General features: G+C 45.7%; 1 long non-coding RNA gene across 1 annotated transcript in view; it reads left to right on the top strand.

Annotated features, from left to right (window-relative positions):
* LOC109315334 overlaps positions 1–8,160 on the top strand; it is an 18,965-nt gene that overhangs the window by 5,393 nt on the left and 5,412 nt on the right. The window contains exon 2 of the long non-coding RNA XR_002102482.1: positions 940–945. This is a non-coding gene — a long non-coding RNA (uncharacterized LOC109315334). The remainder of the gene's footprint in view (positions 1–939; positions 946–8,160) is intronic.

The raw sequence follows: 8,160 nt of genomic DNA, 5'->3' as shown, positions 1-8,160 counted from the left end.
AGGAGGGATGTGGACAACATTGAGAGGGTCCAGAGGAGGGCCACCCGCATGATCCGGGGACAACAGGGCAGACCCTACAATGAGAGACTGTGGGATCTGAACCTGTTCAGCCTTCACAAGAGAAGACTGAGGGGGGACCTGGTGACTGTCTATAAACTCACCAGGGGGGACCAGAAGGGTTTGGGAGAGACCTTGTTCCCCCTCGCGCCCCCGGCATAACAAGGAATAACGGCCACAAGTTGTTGGAGAGTAGGTTTAGATTAGATATCCATAAGAACTACTTCACTGTCAGGGCGGCTAGGATCTGGAATCAACTTCCAAGGGAAGTGGTGCTGGCTCCTACCCTGGGCGCCTTTAAGAAGAGGCTTGATGCCTACCTGGCAGGAGTCATTTGAGCCCAGTTTTTCTCCTGCCCAGGTGGGGGGTCAGACTTGAAGATCTACAAGGTCCCTTCCAACCCGACTTCTATGATTCTATGATGATTCTATGCACTGTGCCAACATTATCCATCCACAAAGCCCTGGTTTCAGGCTGGAACACCTTTAGACGTGGCTCAAACATAATGATATCTATGAGCCCAAACATTTCTCCATGGTTCCTAGTGTAAATCTCCCATTTCCTCCATGGAAGAAAGGACAGAGTCTCTGCAACACCTTTCCCCTCTCTCCCAGACTTTATAGAAAAACCTCAGTGAAGTCAAGGGTTCATCTGTTGGTGAGATGAGGGGAAACAATGACTCAAGGGCTCCATAAATCATTCAGTTAGAGAGGAAGGAAAGACCCCTCTACCCCAAAGTCATTATGTGGACAGCCCTGCCATCCCACAGACCACTCAAAATCTACATGGGTACTCAAGGCTGAACCCTGCCAAAGCAAATAGATGTGTTCTCCACAGACTCTGTGGATTTCTCATTCTTTTCATTCCAAAGAAGTTCTACAGATCCATGTCTGCACCTCACTTTAGGAAATTACAGTTTGCCATAGCAAGCCAGAAGTAAGAAGCACATCTATCAGCATAAACAAAAAGAATGCACCGGTGGAAATACAATGTGAAAATCACATGTATTTGGGTCTAATTCCCCTGCAACAGTCCTTACCAATGGAGCCTTGAGTCAGGTCCTACAACATTCTTCCAGCTTCTTTACCTGTATCCACCACATCTTGCTAAATGAGGGGGTAGTTAAAGTCTCCTCCAACAATATGTTACCTTCTCTAAATTCCTCCCATATTTTTTCCAGGTGCTTCTGCCTCCTAGCAGGAACACATGCTGATCCTATTGCGATTGCAAGTCTTGCTCTGCTAAGTTTTACCAAGGACTATCTACTGTCCCTGTCTTTCAACTGAAACCCTGAAGAGCTGACAGTCAATCCTACTCTTTTTTCCCTGCTGTTGCTTATGCAGATAGGGACTACTTGATTTAGATTTTCATTGTGCCCATTTTCAAGTCCTTCCCACAAGTGCCTTTTTTGGATAAATGTAATGCAAGATCCTGGGGATGAAAGCTTAAGTTTGGCATGGATACATCCATCTTTTAATGATGCTGTTGAGCTTTAATCAGCAAGTGGGAAGATGTCCCAGGGGGATGATAAGAAAAAGCCAGGAGACCCCTACTGTGGCATGGGTTGCAGTGGGGACAGCTTGCCACGACAAGAAGAAAAGCCCTGAGAACCTGTTCTTACCTCCCCCAAATACAGCTGGGCCAGATGAGCCACAGAGGGGTGGAGCACCAGCCTGGTTTATCAGCTGCTTTTCTCTGTGGCTGGGCCTGGTGTGGCCCAATGATGTCATCAAGGAACACCGCCCGGCTGGGATAAAAGCTGGCGGTGGGGAATCAGCTGGGGGGATGCAGCAGGGAGATGGCTCTGGGACCGTCTCCCAAGTCAAGCATGGGCCTCCCGACACCTACAAGGAGGGGCCGAAGAGGGACTCAGCAGAAGGATTCAGGGCTTAATTAAAAGGGACACATCACTCGGGATGGTGAGGGCGTCAGTCCGGAGGATGCCAAAGCTGTTGGATTTAGGACGATCCAAGGGCCAGGAGAAAGGCCACAGGACTGACACCAGGGACCGAGCAGGCTGGAGCTACTCAGGGGATCCCAATGCTGATAAGCCAGACCCATCATTGAGGCTGCCTCACCACCCCAAGTTCATCTGTGCAACGAGGGAGGAAAACTGTTATGACCACCGAGGGCCAGAAAGGCAGAGAGGGAATAGGACATGACATCTAGGCAGAGTCAAACTTTCAGTTGTTCAGATGTCCCGATAGGTTGGTGCATGGCTGGGGTGTAGGGGAGGTGGAGCCCCAGGAATGCCTGCTAATGACGAAGCCTGGTGTGTTCCCCGCTGAGGAAGGGAATCCCACTACTGAACATAATATCCAAGATGTGGCAGGTAAGTATCGGGCTATCCTTTGGGGAAAACACAACCACGCATAGTGGCAGGAGAAGCAGCCTCTGCGGCCACATGAGAGAGGCTCCACAAAGCCAGGCAGGTACATAAGACTTTACAAAAGGAGAAGCCTGGGAATATATTTGACAATCTTCTGATTTAAAGAGTCAGAACTGTATCAGAATAGCCTCTGATTTTATTAAAGAGTCAGAACTTGAAATATTTGTACATCTTAAAGTTACATGAATTTGTACATCTTAAAGTTACATGAATTCCTTTTGATCTTCTCTTGCTTTACTCATAATTGCTTCTTTTTGCTGAACTAAGATGTCCCTGGGAACACAGCTTAACTAGGATGTCTCTGGGATGGCCGTCAGACAATACTGCTGGGCTCTTTACCTCACCCCACTCTTAGATTGAAATCCTGGTCCCACTGAGATGAACAAATGTATTGCCCCATTTATTTCAGAGAAGAAATGTCACTCTTAGACTAGAGGCTTTAGGATGTCACCTGCACCATATCATTCTCTGGAAGTAAAAGTTGAGCTTTTTCAGCTGAGATATTTACCTCTTTGCAGCCCTCATCAAAAGAGGCTGAGGCTTTACATCTGCTCCCAGCAAAAGTCATTCCTTCCTTCAGGGCTACTCTGCATTACAGAGCTGCTGCCACTACAATTGTGCCACTATAGCTGTGCCACTATAGCAGAGCTATATTGGTAGAGGTACCTACTAGAGAAGCAGCTTATGCCGACCGAAAGGTTTTCCTGCCAGCTTAGTACAGAACTGTCCTGAATGCCAGAAGCTTTGCCAGCACAGCTATGTCCATGCTAGGATTTTTGCTTGTACTGCTGCACTGGCCATGGTAGATCTTTTCACATCCTTAGACAACCTAACTATTTGCAAACCTTTGTAGGACAGGACCTTAGGTTAACCTTAGAAAAACCTAGCAATGAATCTTGATCTTGGTCTAGGCAGAGTCTTTGTCTCCCCAGCCAACGCCAGGAAGGAAACCTATACTCCTCCTCCCTCCTGACCCGTAAGCCCACTTCTTTTCCTTGGTCCAGTGGCCATGGAAACCAACTCATCTTCCTCTTTCTCTCTAAAGCAGTTTTTTTGTGTGCTGGAAGACAGTTATATCCTCTACCTTCCCTGATTCCCCCCTGCGTTCCCCAGGCTTCTCTTTCTGCACTAAACCAATCCAATCTTTCAGCCTTTATTCATAAATCATGCTTCCTAAGATATTTACATTTCACTGCACTCCGATCCTCTGGACTCTCCACATTTTACCCACATATTTCTAAAAGAATAGTGCCCAAAAGTGGACACATCACTTCAGCTATGGCCTCACAGATACTGAATAGAGCAGTTAACTACCTCCCGCTCCTTGAGAACGACACTTCTGTTAACACATCTCAAAATGGCATTTACCTTTTCTGTAATACCACCATTGTTGACTCATATACTTTTTGTGATCGACTATAACCTCAGATTCTTTTCTGCCATACTGAAGCCTATACAGTTATTTTCTATTTTTATAGCAGTGCATTTGATTTTTTTTCTCCTTTCCAGGTGTGTTACTTTTCACTCAACTTCACTGAATGTTGTCAACTTGATTCAGGCCATTTCTCCAATTTAAGGAGATAATTAGGTATTTTAATCCTGCCTTCTAAAGTGTTTGAAACTCTTCCCAGTTGGGTATCACCTGCAGGTGTTATCATAACTGTAGTCTCTATGCTACCATCCAAGTTAGTAATGAAAATACTGGATAGAACTGGGTCCATGACAAATCCCTGCGAGACCCTCACCTCAAATATCCTCCCACATTGAGAGTGAATGATAGATACTCACTAAATACAGGTTTTTAATGCATCTTGCAATGATTTCAACTAAACCACGTGTTCTTAAGTTTGCTGGCCATGTGGGACTTTGCCAAAAACTTTCCTAAAGTCAAAATACATCACGTTTATGGCTTCCCCTTCATGCATTTATCCTGTCACAGAAGGAAGTTAGGTTGGCTTGACACAATTAGTTCTTGACAAATCCACATTGACTGTTTCTCATCACCTTATTATCCTCCAGGTGCTCACAAATTGATTGTATAATAATCTGTTCTGGTACTTTCCCAGGTACTGCAAACTATGCTGACTGGTCTGTAATTCCCTGGGTGCCCCTTTCTCTGTCTTTTTAAAGACAGGCAAACACAGAACCTTCCTTCAGTCCTCCGGGACTGCTCCCATCCTCCATGAGCTCTTGAAGATAATTGCTAATGGTTCAGAGATTGCTTCAGCTACTTCCTTAAGTACTCTAGGGTAAATTTCATCAGGCCCTGCTGACTCGAATACATCTAACTTACCTAAGCATTCGTTAATCGGCTCTCTCTACTTCTGGCCTGTGTCCCTAACCCCTTGTTAACTTTAATTGTGTTAAATAGCTAATCACAATTAACCTTTTTTGTGAAGACTGAAGCAAAAGAGGTATGGAGGATTTTTCTGTGTCATCTGTTATTTGTTCACCTTCCCTATTCAGTAATGGACTTACATGTCCCTCTTGCAGTGCTAATGTATTTTTAGAATCTTTTTTCATTGCTCTGCATGTTCCTTGTTAGTTGTAACTCATTTTGTGCCTTAGTCTTTCTATTGTTGTTCCCACATGCCACGGCAATTCTTTTATGCTCTTCTTGATGCAGCAGAAGCACCCTATTTTGAATGCCCCTTGAAAGCTTGTGGCTACGCTGTGTGGCTAGGAGAAAAATCAAACTGTCCACAACCCTCCCATGCAGTGTGGTGTGCATACCAAGAATCCTTCCTCTGGGACACAGGTAGATTTCCACAGAGTACAGCAAGGTCTTGAGATACTCATACAGCAGGCCAGGCCCACAAGCCCTGTTGAGGGGGCTTCTGGTGGCCCACAGGCAAGTGACGTCTGGGGCAACTGTTCCTCCTGTCCCCCAACACTTGTCCTCCTGCTCTTACCAGGGGGAGAAGAGCAATAATTCTAGGATGTGAAGGAAGAAGGATGATGCATTTAAAGCACTACACAAGGACACAGGAGTCCTATTTCTTGGCTGCAGACTCCCCAAAGACTCTACCTTGGCAAGTTGCTTCAACTCTCCTTGATTCAGTTCCTTGTTTCGCAGGCAGGGACGATACCAGTAGCACTCTTTGCTTCCTAGCCTCATCTGCTTGGAACATCATTTTTTCATGGGAGGACCTCTTACCATGTGTTTGTATAGTGGCCAGCCCAAAGACCGCCCCCACCGCCCCAATCTTGCAATCCATGCAAGCAAGCTGTTTCTAAATAGCAGACATCAGCACATCTGTGAGAAGGCACTCACCGATTCTAGTTTCATCATGCGCAATGAAAAATCTTTATTCCAATATCCAGTGTCCAACATTACCTCCTCTCAGATATTGTAAGAACTTATTTTAATTCTCATGAACCAGTACAATTACACATAAGCAAAGAGACCATCTTTCTGGCTGAAATGAGGTCTAATTTGGATCTTCTGTTTTTATACAGCAAGGATGATAGCAGAACAAGTCTGTGAGTCACCACTAGGGTAATATTAGGGCATGTGGGCAGAGCGCATTGTCTGGAGACAGTGAATGAATGCTAGCCTCTAACCCAGCAAAATTACACACACTTCTGGCTGAGATGAGCTAGGCAATGCATGTAGTGCCTGCTTAGGTAACACATATTGAATGATTGGTGGTTTTACAGGCTCTGATAGAGCAAATTGTCCACACTGAGCTCAGTATATTAGTATGTCAGCAAAACTGATGGCAACAGCTCTTCTAAGTTAAAATCAAAGGGGAGTGGTCATTGCATTGCATTCCAGCACCCAAAATGAGGGGAACACTCCCCTTTCCTCTACAGTTATAACAAATAATCATAGCTGCATCTAGTGTGGGACCCCCAGTACCTTTGGACGCTGTATAACCCATTCCAAGATGGAGCTTGCTTTGGAAAGCTGAAAATCCAGGAAACAGCTCCCTTTAGCAGCTGTATGGAGAATCAACAGGGAAAACAGGAGACAATGCCAGGAGGGTTGGGAGAGGGCAGTGAATATACAGAAGTCTCTGCTCACTCGCTGTTCTTCTGCCTACAATAACAGTTCCTATCTTTAAATCATCCAGTTGATTCTCTATTCAGCTCCTGAAGGAAATGGAACAAATTGGTATTTGCATGATGTTGGCATGGGTGACGCACATTAAAATCACAGCGCCACTGTGCTAATTGCTGCACATAGTTAATACACATATTGGGCTAATACTCATAACCCTTCCACCCTCCCCAAAAGCTTTGGATGCCATTAGACCACCCACACAAAGGATGGGAAGATGGCGAGACTATTATCACCACTTTATAGATGGGAAACTAAGCCACGGATGAATCAAAGACCAGACATTCAAAATACATTATTACATAAATTAAAAGAATGGCTCACTTTCCAATAGGCCTCAAAGCACTTTGCAAATGAGGGTGGAATCACTGTTCCCCTTTTACAGGTGGGGAAGCCAAGGCACAGAGCATTAAATGGCTTGCTCAAGGTTACCCAGCAGACCAGTGACAGCACCAGGAATGGAACTCACCTCCCCCCAGTCCCAGTCTGGTGCTTTAACTATGCAGGTGCCTAAATTGCAAATAGAAACCTACTGAGATTTATAAGTGCAGACTGGGAACCTCACCATCTTTGGCTCTCTTGTAAACCTCAAGAGGGACTTGAGGTTAAATGCATCTTTCAATACCTTTGAAAATCCACCCTGCACTGAGTTGCCCAAGGACACGTTGAGAGTCTGTGGCAAAGCCAGAGACAGATGGCAGGTCTCGGTCAAATCGCCTCGGGCCATGAGACCACAGTGAGAGCATGCTAGTAGATGGTAGAGAGGAGTTTCCAAAGAACACGGAAACTAAGCAATGAATCAGCAAAACAGCCTGGTTACACGGGACAACTTCCAATTTCCAAAGCAAAAAGCTTCACTAACAGGAGAGATGATTGCTGGGCCTCTCCTGGGATAGGATCACAGAGCAGCACTGTGTGATGGGCAGTCTGATAGGGGACTGCCTTCCTAGTAACAGCAAAGCTGCCTACAGCAACGGTACTCAACCTCAGGCTGAGACTTATCCTCTGGGCTTTTGGGAAGGGCTGGAACCCAGTGTCTATAGTTGGAGGGCTGCTGGGAGGGAATGTGTACGTAAGCGTGGGAAGGATCAGTGCATGGTCCACCTAAAGCCCTGATCCCACTGGAATCTGGGACAACCTCCCCGAAGAACTAAAGACCATCACAGACCTCACTGAAAGGGTGCCTGTGTTTAACCTTGCCTTCCCCAACATCAGTAAGGTTAAACACAGCAATATACAGCAAGGTGTGCACAGATGCAAGCTTAGATGTTTTAATTGTATACACACACGACAGTCCACTGCACCCATTTTTCAGGCAGTACAGTGACTAATGGGGGATAAGGACCAAGATAAAGGAGAGAGAAGCTCATCGAGCCTGGAAATACCAAGTCAAATGCAATACTGATCATCATCTGAGGCAGATACCTAAATGTTCCTAAGTGGTCACTGTTTCCGGCTTGGGGACTACGCGCTGCCAAAATACAAATAAACTGCAATAATAGGGATGCCAACTGGCAGAGAAAGCTCCAGACCAGCACACCAAACACCTACTGAGAAATGCTTGGGACACTCTTTGTAAAGGCTCCAGGAGACAAGAAGCTCTGCCCTCTATAGACCAGCAGAAGGAACCTGATGTGTTGAGGATTTGGGG

The sequence above is a fragment of the Crocodylus porosus genome, unplaced genomic scaffold, assembly GCF_001723895.1.
Source record: "Crocodylus porosus isolate Cpor-Errol unplaced genomic scaffold, CroPor_comp1, whole genome shotgun sequence".
Taxonomy (NCBI): domain Eukaryota; kingdom Metazoa; phylum Chordata; order Crocodylia; family Crocodylidae; genus Crocodylus; species Crocodylus porosus.
Note: the sequence above shows the minus strand (reverse complement) of the source record. Positions and strands in the feature narration are given on the sequence as shown.